The sequence below is a fragment of the Bombina bombina genome, chromosome 3 (assembly GCF_027579735.1).
Source record: "Bombina bombina isolate aBomBom1 chromosome 3, aBomBom1.pri, whole genome shotgun sequence".
In the NCBI taxonomy this organism is placed as follows: domain Eukaryota; kingdom Metazoa; phylum Chordata; class Amphibia; order Anura; family Bombinatoridae; genus Bombina; species Bombina bombina.
In genome coordinates, this window is record NC_069501.1 from 229,769,186 (window position 1) to 229,786,022 (window position 16,837).

At 42.3% G+C, this 16,837-nt stretch overlaps 1 long non-coding RNA gene across 1 annotated transcript in view; it reads left to right on the forward strand.

Annotated features, from left to right (window-relative positions):
- LOC128653095 (uncharacterized) overlaps positions 1–12,274 on the forward strand; it is a 52,409-nt gene extending 40,135 nt beyond the window's left edge. Inside the window, exons 3-4 of the long non-coding RNA XR_008401334.1 lie at positions 2,080–2,149; positions 3,100–12,274. This is a non-coding gene — a long non-coding RNA (uncharacterized LOC128653095). The remainder of the gene's footprint in view (positions 1–2,079; positions 2,150–3,099) is intronic.
- The last annotated feature ends 4,563 nt before the right edge of the window (positions 12,275–16,837 follow it).

A 16,837-nucleotide genomic window follows, 5' to 3' on the forward strand; every position in this document is an offset into this window, starting at 1 on the left:
TAGAGATCCAAGAAAAATTTTATTGTGGGAAAATTAATTTATTACTTTGAAACAGAAACAGCCTATGAACTTCCAGCCAGTCTACCTTTTTCTGAGCAACCCCCATAGCCTAGTTTTGAGCTGCCCCTTTACACTGCTGCTACCCCACCTATCTCTCTTAGTGAATATAGCCTCTTATTGGAATGTTTGTTTTTTTGCTTGCATTTGCCTTTAAAGGGACATTAAACCCAATTTTTCTCTTTCATGATTCAGATAGAGAATACCATTTTAAACAACTTTCTAATTTACTTCTATTATCTAATTTGCTTCATTCTCTTGATATTCTTTCCTGAAAAGCATATCTAGATAGGCTCAGTAGTTTCTGATTGGTGGCTGCACATAGATGCCTCCTGTGATTGGCTCGTCCATGTGCATTGCTATTCCTTTGACAAAGGATATCTAAAGAATGAAGCAAATTAGATAATAGAAGTAAATTGGAATGTTGTTTAAAATTGTATTATCTGTCTGAATTATGAAAGAAAACTTTTGGGTTTACTGTCATTTTAAGGTAACTGGCAGAGTGTATGTATGTATATATACACTCACACACACACATTAAAATGGGCGGAGCCATCTGAGGGGCGGGGCTAGTGCTCCCCCATCTTCAAAAGTCACCAGCCGCCACTGTTAGAATGACAGTGAGATGTTGTTACTGACTTTATAGTGACACCCTGATGTTGTTACTGGCTTTATAGACAGCCTGATGTTGTTACTGATTTTATAATGAAAGTGAGATGTTGTTACTGATTTGATAGTGACAGCCTGATGTTGTTACTGGCTTTATAGACAGCCTGATGTTGTTACTAACTTTATAGACAGCCTGATGTTGTTACTGACTTTATAGACAGCCTGATGTTGTTACTGGCTTTATAGACAGCATTATGTTGTTACTAGCTTTATAGACAGCCTGATGTTGTTACTGACTTTATAGACAGCCTGATGTTGTTACTGGCTTTATAGACAGCCTGATGTTGTTACTGGCTTTATAGACAGCCTGATGTTGTTACTCACTTTATAGACAGCCTGATGTTGTTACTGGCTTTATAGACAGCCTGATGTTGTTACTGGCTTTATAGACAGCCTGTTGTTGTTACTGGCTTTATAGACAGCCTGATGTTGTTACTGGCTTTATAGACAGCCTGATGTTGTTACTGGCTTTATAGACAGCCTGATGTTGTTACTGGCTTTATAGACAGCCTGATGTTGTTACTGGCTTTATAGACAGCCTGATGTTGTTACTGACTTTATAGACAGCCTGATGTTGTTACTGACTTTATAGTGACAGCCTGATGTTCTTACTGACTTTGTAGACAGCCAGATGTTATTACTGGCTTTATAATAACTGGCAGATGTTTTACTGACTTGACAGTGACAGCCTGATGTTGTTACTAACTTTATAGTGACAGCCTGATATTGTTACAGACTAGATAATGACAGTGAGATGTTTATAGTGACAGCCTGATGTTATTGACTCTATAGTGACTACCTGATGTTGTTACTGACTTTATAGACAGCCAGATGTTATTACTGGCTTTATAATAACTGGCAGATGTTTTACTGACTTGACAGTGATAGGTATAGTTGTTATTATATTATTTATATTAATGTCCCAGACATTGTTACTGACTTTATAGACAGCCGGATGTTGTTACTGACTTTATAGTGACAGCCTGATGTTGTTACTGACTTTATAGACAGCCAGATGTTATTACTGGCTTTATAATAACTGGCAGATGTTTTACTGACTTGACAGTGATAGGTATAGTTGTTATTATATTATTTATATTAATGTCCCAGACATTGTTACTAACTTTGTTTTTATGGGCCAGATGTAGTTATTTGCAGCTTTACAATGAGTTGTTTCTGACTTTAAAGTGATAACCAGGTGTTGTTACTGACTTTATAGTGACAGGACATGATGCTGGGAGGAGATAATGACACTAAGGGAATGAAGTCTGGGTAGATTGAGGGTAATAACATTTTGGCTTTGAGAAATAATACATCATTCATATATGTTCTCCCATTCTCTTTCTACTGTAGCGAGTTTGGTGTACCCAACCTGTAAAGGACACTGTCGCATATTCTAACATAGAACCTGTTGGAAAGTCAGGTATGTTTAAAGTCATGGTTACTATTCCTTACATGAGTCACCAACACATTCCACCTTGATGCACCGTATTAGACCTTGAGACTAAGGGTAAGGGAGGGTGTTATTCAGGGTCACGGGACAAAGGGTGTGGTTAGTGCAAAATACAGATGAAATAGTGAGGGGAAGTGGGTAGGGGAAGAAGGATAGAAGTGTTACTTCGCTGTAATGGGGTAAAAGCAGGAAATGAGTTTAAGCAGGTGTAATGAGTTTATTGGGCTGTAATAAGGGATATGGTGAGTAACAGGGTAAGTCGGTGTAATTAAGGTAAGGGTTGTAGTTAGTATTAGGGGACAGACACTACTGAGTATAAGCAGTGTGACTATAAGTTATGAAGTACAGTTAGCTTTTATAGATAGAATAGGTAAGGGGGTTATTGAAGGTATCTTATGTGGCTCTTCATTAAATATAATTTTATTGTAAAACCTAAACATTCCCACAAGCCTAAACATTCACCACTTGCACTTAAGCAGCTTCTATATATGGCAACCCTATCTGTGTGTGAATGTGTATTTTTGTGTATATATATGTGTATATACTGTATATGTAGTATGTAATACACACACACACACAAATATATTTTTGTGTACATATGTGTGTGAATGTGTATATTTGTATATATATATATATATATATATATATATATATATATATATATATGTGTATACTGTATATGTAGTATGTAATACACTCACACATATGTTTGTGTACATATGTGTGTGTTTGTGTATGTGTATACATGAGTGTGTGATTGCATGCATGTGTGTATGTGATATTTCTGTATTTCAGTGAGTATTACTTTGTGTATTGTATTAGTATGTTTTGATGTAATTTTGTTTATATGTTGATGTCAGCTGTTGCCAGTACTTTGTTGTTTTATGCAACTGTAACTATTTTACCAAATGTCCTGACAGGTGTGGCCTTTACAGATTTATCTGCCACTCAGACCACCGAGCCCACTGGCCCTTTTGTACCATCCTCTGAGCCTGCAACAACAACTGTAGGTGCTAAGGAGGGCCTAGCCACCAAAAACAGACGATCTGTTAAAGACTTTAAGTTGAGATCAGAAGCCTCTTCATGGGAGCAATCAGAACAGTACCAACCTCCCTAAAACCAAATCCATCTCCAGGTCTGTGGAAAACAAACAGCAGTGGATAAATAAGATTAGAAGTGATATTGCTTCCTCGCTAAATTCCAAACTGACTAAGCCCAAGGCAGATAGAAAAAGCTCAGAGACTAAAAGTCCATTGCGCAAGATCATTAACAAACTAAATTCCAAACTGACTACGCACAAGGCAGATAGAAAGAGCCCAGAGAGTACCAGTCCAATGCGCAAGATCATTAACAAACTAAATTCCAAACTGACTACGCACAAGGCAGATAGAAAGAGCCCAGAGAGCACAAGTCCAATGCGCACGATCATTAACAAACTAAAAGCAAGTGCAGGGAAAAAAGGCAAAGGTCCAACCACATATGCTGCAGCCCCAAGAACTAAGACCAGTGTCTATGGGGAAGAATCTACGTATGTTGCAGAATCAGTCCACTGACTGCAATCTAATTGCTTGGAGAAGGCTAGATGACAACAAGATTGTCATTATAATCTAATTGTCATCTAGCCTTCTCCTGTGGTCTCATTGTCATCTAGCCTATTGTTGCAGTCTAATTGTAATCTAATTGTTATCTACCTTCTCCTGCTGTCTCATTGTCATCTATTCTTCTCATTTGGTCTCATTGTCATCTAGCCTTTTCCTGTGGTCTAATTTTTATCTAATTGTCATCTAACGTTCTGTGGTCTTATAGTCATCTAGCCTTCTCCTGCAGCCTCAATTTCATCTAATTGTTATCTAGCTTTCTCCTGCAAGCTCATTGTTATCTAGCCTTCTCCTGCAGTTTCAATGTCATCTATGTTTCTCCTGCAGTCTCTTTGTCATCTAATTGTTATCTAGCCTTATCCTGCAGCCTCATTGTCATCTAATTGTTATCTAGCCTTATCCTGCAAGCTTATTGTTATCTAGCCTTTTTATGCAGTCTCACTGTAATCAACCCTTCTGCAGTCTCATTGCCATCTAGCCATCTCCTGCAGCCTTATTGCCATCTAGCCATCTCCTGCAGTCAGTCTTATTGCCATCTAGCCATCTCCTGCAGCCTTATTGCCATCTAGCCATCTCCTGCAGCCTTATTGCCATCTAGTCATCTCCTGCAGCCTTATTGCCATCTAGCCATCTCCTGCAGCCTTATTGCCATCTAGCCATCTCCTGCAGCCTTATTGCCATCTAGCCATCTCCTGCAGCCTTATTGCCATCTCCTGCAGCCTTATTGCCATCCAGCCATCTCCTGCAGCCTTATTGCCATCTAGCCATCTCCTGCAGCCTTATTGCCATCTCCTGCAGCCTTATTGCCATCTCCTGCAGCCTTATTGCCATCTAGCCATCACCTGCAGCCTTATTGCCATCTCCTGCAGCCTTATCGCCATCTAGCCATGTCCTGCAGCCTTATCGCCATCTAGCCATCTCCTGCAGCCTTATTGCCATCTAGCCATCTCCTGCAGCCTTATCGCCATCTAGCCATCTCCTGCAGCCTTATAGCCATCTAGCCATCTCCTGCAGCCTTATCGCCATCTAGCCATCTCCTGCAGCCTTATCGCCATCTAGCCATCTCCTGCAGCCTTATCGCCATCTAGCCATCTCCTGCAGCCTTATTGCCATCTAGCCATCTCCTGCAGCCTTATCGCCATCTAGCCATCTCCTGCAAGCCTTATTGTCATCTAGCCATCTCCTGCAGCCTTATTGCCATCTAGCCATCTCCTGCAGCCTTATTGCCATCTAGCCATCTCCAGCAGCTTTATTGCCATCTAGCCATCGCCTGCAGCCTTATTGCCATCTAGCCATCTCCTGCATCCTTATTGCCATCTAGCCATCTCCTGCAGCCTTATTGCCATCTAGCCATCTCCTGCAGCCTTATTGCCATCTAGCCATCTCCTACAGCCTTATTGCCATCTAGCCATCTCCTGCAGCCTTATTGCCATCTAGCCATCTCCTGCAGCCTTATTGCCATCTAGCCATCTCCTGCAGCTTTATTGCCATCTAGCCATCTTCTGCAGCCTTACTGCCATCTCCTGCAGCCTTATTGTCATCTAGCCATCTCCTGCAGCCTTATTGCCATCTCCTGCAGCCTTATTGTCAACTAGCCATCTCCTGCAGCCTTATTGTCATCTAGCCATCTCCTGCAGCCTTACTGCCATCTCCTGCAGCCTTATTGTCATCTAGCCATCTCCTGCAGCTTTATTGCCATCTCCTGCAGCCTTATTGTCTTCTAGCCATCTCCTGCAGCCTAATTGCCATCTAGCCATCTCCTACAGCCTTATTGCCATCTAGCCATCTCCTGCAGCCTTATTGCCATCTAGCCATCTCCTGCAGCCTTATTGCCATCTAGCCATCTCCTACAGCCTTATTGCCATCTAGCCATCTCCTGCAGCCTTATTGCCATCTAGCCATCTCCTGCAGCCTTATTGCCATCTGGCCATCTCCTGCAGCCTTATTGTCATCTAGCCATCTCCTGCAGCCTTATTGTCATCTAGCCATCTCCTGCAGCCTTATTGCCATCTACCCATCTCCTGCAGCCTTATTGCCATCTAGCCATCTTCTGCAGCCTTATTGCCATCTAGCCATCTCCTACAGCCTTATTGCCATCTAGTCATCTCCTACAGCCTTATTGTCATCTAGCCATCTCCTGCAGCCTTATTGCCATCTCCTGCAGCCTTATTGCCATCTCCTGCAGCCGTATTGCCATCTAGCCATCTCCTGCAGCCTTATTGCCATCTAGCCATCTCCTGCAGCCTTATTGCCATCTCCTGCAGCCTTATTGCCATCTAGCCATCTCCTGCAGCCTTATTGCCATCTAGCCATCTCCTGCAGCTTTATTGCCATCTCCTGCAGCCTTATTGCCATCTAGCCATCTCCTGCAGCCTTATTGCCATCTAGCCATCTCCTGCAGCCTTATTGTCATCTAGCCATCTCCTGCCTTATTGCCATCTAGCCATCTCCTGCAGCCTTATTGCCATCTAGCCATCTCCTGCAGCCTTATTGCCATCTCCTGCAGCCTTATTGCCATCTAGCCATCTCCTGCAGCCTTATTGCCATCTCCTGCAGCCTTATTGCCATCTAGCCATCTCCTGCAGCCTTATTGCCATCTAACCATCTCCTGCAGCCTTATTGCCATCTAGCCATCTCCTGCAGCCTTATTGCCATCTAGCCATCTCCTGCAGCCTTATTGCCATCTCCTACAGTCTTATTGCCATCTAGCCATCTCCTGCAGCCGTATTGCCATCTCCTGCAGCCTTATTGCCATCTAGCCATCTCCTGCAGCCTTATTGCCATCTAGCCATCTCCTGCAGCCTTATTGCCATCTAGCCATCTCCTGCAGCCTTATTGCCATCTAGCCATCTCCTACAGCCTTCTTGCCATCTAGCCATCTCCTACAGCCTTATTGCCATCTAGCCATCTCCTGCTGCCTTATTGCCATCTCCTGCAGCCTTATTGCCATCTAGCCATCTCCTGCAGCCTTATTGCCATCTAGCCATCTCCTGCAGCCTTATTGCCATCTAGCCATCTCCTGCATCCTTATTGCCATCTCCTGCAGCCTTATTGCCATCTAGCCATCTCCTGCAGCCTTATTGCCATCTAGCCATCTCCTGCAGCCTTATTGCCATCTCCTACAGTCTTATTGCCATCTAGCCATCTCCTGCAGCCTTATCGCCATCTAGCCATCTCCTGCAGCCTTATCGCCATCTAGCCATCTCCTGCAGTCTTATCGCCATCTAGCCATCTCCTGCAGCCTTATCGCCATCTAGCCATCTCCTGCAAGCCTTATTGTCATCTAGCCATCTTCTGCAGCCTTATTGCCATCTAGCCATCTCCTGCAGCCTTATTGCCATCTAGCCATCTCCAGCAGCTTTATTACCATCTAGCCATCGCCTGCAGCCTTATTGCCATCTAGCCATCTCCTGCATCCTTATTGCCATCTAGCCATCTCCTGCAGCCTTATTGCCATCTAGCCATCTCCTGCAGCCTTATTGCCATCTAGCCATCTCCTACAGCCTTATTGCCATCTAGCCATCTCCTGCAGCCTTATTGCCATCTAGCCATCTCCTGCAGCCTTATTGCCATCTCCTGCAGCCTTATTGCCATCTAGCCATCTCCTGCAGCTTTATTGCCATCTAGCCATCTTCTGCAGCCTTACTGCCATCTCCTGCAGCCTTATTGTCATCTAGCCATCTCCTGCAGCCTTATTGCCATCTCCTGCAGCCTTATTGTCATCTAGCCATCTCCTGCAGCCTTATTGTCATCTGGCCATCTCCTGCAGCCTTACTGCCATCTCCTGCAGCCTTATTGTCATCTAGCCATCTCCTGCAGCTTTATTGCCATCTCCTGCAGCCTTATTGTCTTCTAGCCATCTCCTGCAACCTTATTGCCATCTCCTGCAGCCTTATTACCATCTAGCCATCTCCTGCAGCCTTATTGCCATCTAGCCATCTCCTACAGCCTTATTGCCATCTAGCCATCTCCTGCAGCCTTATTGCCATCTAGCCATCTCCTGCAGCCTTATTGCCATCTAGCCATCTCCTACAGCCTTATTGCCATCTAGCCATCTCCTGCAGCCTTATTGCCATCTAGCCATCTCCTGCAGCCTTATTGCCATCTGGCCATCTCCTGCAGCCTTATTGTCATCTAGCCATCTCCTGCAGCCTTATTGTCATCTAGCCATCTCCTGCAGCCTTATTGCCATCTAGCCATCTCCTGCAGCCTTATTGCCATCTAGCCATCTCCTGCATCCTTATTGCCATCTCCTGCAGCCTTATTGCCATCTAACCATCTCCTGCAGCCTTATTGCCATCTAGCCATCTCCTGCAGCCTTATTGCCATCTAGCCATCTCCTGCAGCCTTATTGCCATCTAGCCATCTCCTGCAGCCTTATTGCCATCTAGCCATCTCCTGCAGCCTTATTGCCATCTCCTACAGTCTTATTGCCATCTAGCCATCTCCTGCAGCCTTATAGCCATCTAGCCATCTCCTGCAGCCTTATCGCCATCTAGCCATCTCCTGCAGCCTTATCGCCATCTAGCCATCTCCTGCAGCCTTATCGCCATCTAGCCATCTCCTGCAGTCTTATTGCCATCTAGCCATCTCCTGCAGCCTTATCGCCATCTAGCCATCTCCTGCAAGCCTTATTGTCATCTAGCCATCTTCTGCAGCCTTATTGCCATCTAGCCATCTCCTGCAGCCTTATTGCCATCTAGCCATCTCCAGCAGCTTTATTGCCATCTAGCCATCGCCTGCAGCCTTATTGCCATCTAGCCATCTCCTGCAGCCTTATTGCCATCTAGCCATCTCCTGCAGCCTTATTGCCATCTAGCCATCTCCTGCAGCCTTATTGCCATCTAGCCATCTCCTACAGCCTTATTGCCATCTAGCCATCTCCTGCAGCCTTATTGCCATCTAGCCATCTCCTGCAGCCTTATTGCCATCTCCTGCAGCCTTATTGCCATCTAGCCATCTCCTGCAGCTTTATTGCCATCTAGCCATCTTCTGCAGCCTTACTGCCATCTCCTGCAGCCTTATTGTCATCTAGCCATCTCCTGCAGCCTTATTGCCATCTCCTGCAGCCTTATTGTCATCTAGCCATCTCCTGCAGCCTTATTGTCATCTGGCCATCTCCTGCAGCCTTACTGCCATCTCCTGCAGCCTTATTTTCATCTAGCCATCTCCTGCAGCTTTATTGCCATCTCCTGCAGCCTTATTGTCTTCTAGCCATCTCCTGCAACCTTATTGCCATCTCCTGCAGCCTTATTACCATCTAGCCATCTCCTGCAGCCTTATTGCCATCTAGCCATCTCCTACAGCCTTATTGCCATCTAGCCATCTCCTGCAGCCTTATTGCCATCTAGCCATCTCCTGCAGCCTTATTGCCATCTAGCCATCTCCTACAGCCTTATTGCCATCTAGCCATCTCCTGCAGCCTTATTGCCATCTAGCCATCTCCTGCAGCCTTATTGCCATCTGGCCATCTCCTGCAGCCTTATTGTCATCTAGCCATCTCCTGCAGCCTTATTGTCATCTAGCCATCTCCTGCAGCCTTATTGCCATCTACCCATCTCCTGCAGCCTTATTGCCATCTAGCCATCTTCTGCAGCCTTATTGCCATCTAGCCATCTCCTACAGCCTTATTGCCATCTAGCCATCTCCTACAGCCTTATTGTCATCTAGCCATCTCCTGCAGCCGTATTGCCATCTCCTGCAGCCTTATTGCCATCTCCTGCAGCCTTATTGCCATCTAGCCATCTCCTGCAGCCTTATTGCCATCTCCTGCAGCCTTATTGCCATCTAGCCATCTCCTGCAGCCTTATTGCCATCTAGCCATCTCCTGCAGCCTTATTGCCATCTCCTGCAGCCTTATTGCCATCTAGCCATCTCCTGCAGCCTTATTGCCATCTAGCCATCTCCTGCAGCCTTATTGTCATCTAGCCATATCCTGCCTTATTGTCATCTAGCCATCTCCTGCAGCCTTATTGCCATCTCCTGCAGCCTTATTGCCATCTAGCCATCTCCTGCAGCCTTATTGCCATCTCCTGCAGCCTTATTGCCATCTCCTGCAGCCTTATTGCCATCTAGCCATCTCCTGCAGCCTTATTGCCATCTAGCCATCTCCTGCAGCCTTATTGCCATCTAGCCATCTCCTGCATCCTTATTGCCATCTCCTGCAGCCTTATTGCCATCTAACCATCTCCTGCAGCCTTATTGCCATCTAGCCATCTCCTGCAGCCTTATTGCCATCTAGCCATCTCCTGCAGCCTTATTGCCATCTCCTACAGTCTTATTGCCATCTAGCCATCTCCTGCAGCCGTATTGCCATCTCCTGCAGCCTTATTGCCATCTAGCCATCTCCTGCAGCCTTATTGCCATCTAGCCATCTCCTGCAGCCTTATTGCCATCTAGCCATCTCCTGCAGCCTTATTGCCATCTAGCCATCTCCTACAGCCTTCTTGCCATCTAGCCATCTCCTACAGCCTTATTGCCATCTAGCCATCTCCTGCTGCCTTATTGCCATCTCCTGCAGCCTTATTGCCATCTAGCCATCTCCTGCAGCCTTATTGCCATCTAGCCATCTCCTGCAGCCTTATTGCCATCTCCTGCAGCCTTATTGCCATCTAGCCATCTCCTGCAGCCTTATTGCCATCCCATGCAGCCTTATTGCCATCTAGCCAACTCCTGCAGCCTTATCGCCATCTAGCCATCTCCTGCAGCCTTATCGCCATCTAGCCATCTCCTGCAGCCTTATCGCCATCTAGCCATCTCCTGCAGCCTTATCGCCATTTAGCCATCTCCTGCAGCCTTATTGCCATCTAGCCATCTCCTACAGCCTTATTGCCATCTAGTCATCTCCTGCAGCCTTATTGCCATCTAGTCATCTCCTACAGCCTTATTGCCATCTAGCCATCTCCTGCAGCCTTATTGCCATCTAGCCATCTCCTGCAGCCGTATTGCCACCTAGCCATCTCCTGCAGCCTTATAGCCATCTAGTCATCTCATCTTTAATGCCATCTAGCCATCTCCTGCAGCCTTATTGCCATCTAGTCATGTCCTACAGCCTTATTGCCATCTAGCCTTCTCCTGCAGTCTCACTGTCACCTAGTCTTCTCCTGCTGTCTCACTGTCATCTGTCCTTCTCCTGCTGTCTCACTGTCATCTGTCCTTCTCCTGCTGTCTCACTGTCATCTGTCCTTGTCCTGCTGTCTCACTATCATCTGTCCTTCTCCTGCAGTCTCACTGTCACCTAGTCTTTTCCTGCTGTCTCACTATCATCTGTCCTTCTCCTGCAGTCTCACTGTCACCTAGTCTTCTCCTGCTGTCTCACTGTCATCTGTCCTTCTCCTGCAGTCTCACTATTATATAGCCTTCTCCTGCAGTCTCACTGTCACCTAGCCTGCTCCTGCTGTCTCAATGTCATCTGTCCTTCTCCTGCTGTCTCAATGTCACCGGTCCTTCTCCTGCAGTCTCACTGTCATCTGTCCTTCTGTGGTCTGTATGATTACCTTGTACTCTCTTTGATATCGGTAGTACTCTCTGTGATATCGGTATTACAGTCTCTCTCTTGTTTCCCCTCTTGCAGTCTCACTGTCTACACCCTCTATCAATATTGTGTTTGCTCTCTGTAAGTCTATTTCAGTGCTCACTTTAACCCAGTGTCAACAATAAGGCATTAATGATTATTGCAATAAGAACCAAATAAGGAGCCACAGAAAAGCATTATCTTTATAGAAACCCTAACAAAAAAAAAGATTGAGGGAAGTGGCTATACAAACTATAAATTATAACATAGTACAATACCATGATATAATATTGGTTTAACGGCCCAACAAAAATGCATCGATTGCCAAAACTGTAGTTACACATATGGGATATGTAATGGTTGGATTAATTATTAATAATAACTATGTGGTGCCTTTTGCTACATCCGTCCCATATTTGACAGTGCCAGTTTGAAAGTCCTACTACACTGTACATACTTCTGCGCTCCCTACCCTATAAAAATCCTCTTTTTATAAAGGCTTCTGTGATGAAAATCTAGAGGAAACCAAAGAAAAATTAGCCTACAACATTAATACTTGTACACAAGACGTTATCAGACAAGATAAAGCCTTATATATGTTAAACAAAAAATAACAAAACAAAGTCTGCTTATAAAAATAAAACAAAGCTCTCAGCATTCTGCAAATGGTATCCAAACGTTTCCTGATACAAACCCAAGAAGACAACAATGCGACTATAGATCAGACGTGTCCCAGATCCACTCTGTTCTGATTAGGGTCCATATTGTTGTCCAGGAAAGATTTGAATAAAACTCTGATGAAGAGCAGACACACTTATGGACAGCACCTCTACTGTCACCCTGAAGCCTAAAGTTAATCCGTCCGAACTGACTAAAGTCTCTAAGAAGACAAAACAACCTGCACAGTTTATGTACAAGAGAAATATCTGAGAAAGGCACAAATAATGTTTTTATAAATAAAGTTTTGTCTTCCAAATTACAAAATTAGAAAGTTTCATTTTTGCATGTCAAATATATTGGAATGTAAAGTTTTACTTAAACATTGTGTTGAAGCTGTGGGTTCTGACTATTTACATTAATGGTATAAGCTGGCCAAGTAGATTTCTATATTTTAGCATGTGAGCCTGACCGTTATGATGAGTTAGAAAAGAGTGGTTTAGGAAGGAGCGCCTAGGGGAAGGCTAGGTCTAAATGCGGGTTGGACTCAAATGTCACTGAGGTCCGTCGATAGATTATTATAGAGGGTTACTTGGATAACCGAAGTTGCTAATAGTGACGTCACTATTAGCAACTTATTATCATTTTTATTTTATATTTTTCACGGTGAATACTTTATTGTAACCCCTTAATTGGAGTGTTCTCACTTAGCACTCTGTCACAATTTAATCCTATTTACTTCAGTATACCCTCAGAGTAGCATCTAGGAGTCATATCTGTATCAATGTTTAATTTTAGCTATAACATTTATTAAAACCAGCTATGAGACATTAGATTTTAACATTGATCTTATCATTGCAACTTTTATATTGCCATTTTTAATGTAAATTTGCTTACATGGATCCATGTCTTATGTATAATTAGTGTTATATCTTATATATTTTTTATATGTGATTTTGAATGTAATAAACCTTTTATGTACACACATCCTTCAGATATCCCAATCCACAATTTCGGTTATCGAAGTAACCCTCTATAATAATCTATCGACGGACCTCAGTGACATTTGAGTCCAACCCGCATTTAGACCTAGCCTTCCCCTAGGCGCTCCTTCCTAAACCACTCTTTTCTAGTACCTTCTTCATGGGTAACTAGGGACCCATTGGTATTAGGAGCTATAGGTCGTTTTTAGTTAGCGCTGTTGGATAACCCTCCCCGTTATGATGAGTTATTCATAACAGTGCTGTGTTTGGCTGAAGGGACACCAGCCTCCCTTGTGTGCAGATATTACCTTTAGCTCTGTGTTCATTAGGTGTTAAACTGTTACCTTATCACACTTGATGAAGCCAAATAGGAACGGATATGTAACCAGATTAGACTAGTGTGCCCTCCCAAATCTATTTACTGGTAATTTACAGGAAAATGTGGCAAAATAAATAATTATGGTATTTTATAAAGTTTTTTTTATGTTGAATGATTAAGGGCTAGATTACAAGTAGAGCGGCATTTTGCGTTTAACGTATACTGTTTTTTTCTCCAGCTGGAACCATAAACACCCACTCTCTTGCGCAAATACCATGACATATTCTCATTAGCACAAACCCGACATGAAAATATGAATATTTCAAATTCCGATGTTCTTTACATAACGAAATATGTTCTATTTATTCATAAATGTATATATATATATATATATAGATGATTGTTTTTAAACAATAACAACAAGGTACAGATATATATATATATATATATATATATATATATATATATATATATATAGGAATATCTATTTAGAAATACTTAGAACATATTCTACTATGTACAGAACATTGGAATGTGAAATATTCACAGTAAATACATAGTTACAACCTTTATTAAATATGAATATTGCATAAATATCTTTTTACAAGTTTTCATCTACTTAACTGCAATGGGCTCCAATACACTTATATATAGGTTAATGTGTTTATATTCGTCGTCCCTATATTAGGGTTATGGTGGCCAAAATAATCTATTGAGTATCCGTGTAAAGTCAGTAATAGCAGATATTTAAGGGAGCTTATATAAAAAATGTAGATAAAGTCAATGAAGTTAAAAAAGGTGAAAACACAAGGTTTGCAACCGCACTACACAAGTACAAGGGGAGTGCCTATGTATATCTACTGTAGGTTCAAATGTAGATATAGGCTGGGGTGCTTATGCAAAAATCAGAGATTCAGAAAAAACTTGAGCCAAAAATATAGATTAATGGCTCGGTATAGGATGCATATATTTAGCACTTCCTATCCCCTATATATGGTTCTAGATCTGGAGTAGGAATGTTGTGAGTGTGGGGCGACGTGATGCTTAAATTAAAATCTAACTTTTATTTCAACACTTAAAACATTTTTCCAAGTGGTTACTCTCTCAAGATTGTACAGTTAATATTAGTATAGCCCAATCTCTATCAGAATATGCTCTATGTCAATTTGTGTTTTTAAATTGTATGTGGAATTTTGTTTTTAAGTGTTGAAATAAAAGTTAGATTTTAATTTAAGCATCACATCGCCCCACACTCACAACATTCCTACTCCAGATCTAGAACCATATATAGGGGATAGGAAGTGCTAAATATATGCATCCTATACCGAGCCATTAATCTATATTTTTGGCTCAAGTTTTTTCTGAAGTTAAAAAAGGTGCCTGATATATCCCAAAAGGTACTGAAAAAATACTGCAGGAGATTACATAGATTCTAAATCCATAATTACAAAATATATCCCACAGCCAATATGTATAGGAGGAATATCCAGGTAGTAATAATCAAAATATGGCTAGTGATGGTGTATTTGTAATCCACAGTGTCGTCCTTATATTAGGGTTATGGTGGCCAAAATAACCTATTGAGTATCCGTGTAAAGTCAGTAATAGCAGATATGTAAGGGAGCCTTACCGGACCCGGTATTGCGGGGATTTCCGTGAAGTTGCTTCAATTTGTGTTCTCCCGGTTGTCCTTACAGCGTCCTGCAGTGTATAAATTTGCTGATGCTTCTGGGAGATCCCATGACACACTCCCCTTTACCAATCAGGTAACCGGTATCTCTTTGGCTTGTAATTCAAAAGTTGAAAAGGGTTTAATTTCTAAATTGTATCGTAAATGTGTTTATTAGGAATAATCCAAGGGTATCCTGTAGCTCACACAAGTCTATCCTCTATGCGATTACGCAACAGCAAGTTTACACACTGCAGGACGCTGTAAGGACAACTGTTGGAAGAAGAAAATTTGTAGCAACTTCATGGAAACCCCCATAACACCACTTCAGAGGTCCGGTAAGGCTCCCTTACATATCTGCTTTTACTGACTTTACACGGATACCCAATCGGTCATTTTGGCCGCCATAACCCTTATATAAGGACGACACCATCGCTAGCCCTATTTTGATTATTACTACCTGGATATTCCTCCTATACATATCGGCTGTGGCATATATTTTGTAACTACGGACTTAGAATCTATATAATCTCCTGCAGTATTTTTTCAGTACCTTTTGGGAGATATAAGGCACCATTTTTAACTCCATTGACTTTATCTACATTTTTTATATAATCTATTATTATATTATTTTTTACTAATTTTTTTGGTTGTGGCCACTACAGTCAGTTGGTTGAATGAATTGGATGAATGAGTATATTTTTTAAACCTTATGTTTATCAATTTGAGACATTTTACCTATAATAAATTTCTGAGAAACTGATACATTTGCGATTTATTATATATTTAATATTTATTATATTTCAAATTTGAGCTTATTGTAAAACGTGTGTGTACCCTCTAGCTTTTTTCTAAAACGCCACTCTACTTTTCTTTTAACTGTATTTTTTCAGAAAACAGTTAAACACAGCTCTGAGATTGCGGTAACGTAAATCAAGATTGCGCTAGCGCAATCCCAATTTCGCTCAACTTGTAATATCAGCGCAATTAAAAAAGTTTGTGAAAACACAATATCGCTTGCTCAAATATTTTTGTACCTCACTTGTAATCTAGCCCTAAACATTTTATATTACATTCTTATAGTGTTTACTGTCCCATAAAGGTCTTTCCGATTATCTCTGGAATGGAATCCAAGCTGAACACAGCCAGTGATTGGCAAGGATGTAAGACTGCCGCTGTCGATTCACTCAACAACTGTTTCTTACTTGGGACCAGCAGTACTCTGAGGCTTACAAATAAAACTTTATTGCAAAAATGACATGCTCTAATATAGGGGATGGCAAACATTTTCTGTATTGGGCAGGGTTGCCAGCTGTTCACCAGGAAAATACTTGAGAACCTGTAGGTGCCTGGGCACAGTTAGTAGGTGGAGTCACACAAACCGCTACAGCATATCTGTTTCTGATTATGGCTGCTGGACACATGAAATGATAAGAGTTTATATAAGAAACCTAGGGGACAACTGTGTATAAGATTGTCTGTACGTGGATACAGAGGCTGACATCAGCATGGCAAGGGCAAAGCTGGAACTGTGTATCCAGGGGGAGCTATTAAATAACAATAAGACCACTCTAATTAAATCTGGGGGAACTAAATTTTATCACTACCTTTACACCACAGCATATGCAAATGAGAGATGCAATTTGCAGCAGATGGGATGTTCCGAATACTGACAAAAGCCTTATTCTGCTGGAAGTCTATATATAAAAAAAAATTGTAGTCAAGGTAGTACCCCCCTTACCCGCCGCTAGGGGGGTACTACCTTGGCTACAATTTTTTATATATATATATATATATATTAAATGTAAAAAAAAAATTTATTTAAACTTAATAAAGAAAAGTAGATATGTGCATGAGCGAAAAATTTGTTTCGGTTCGGATTGATTCGGATATTTTCGAATTTCGGTTTGGATCGATTC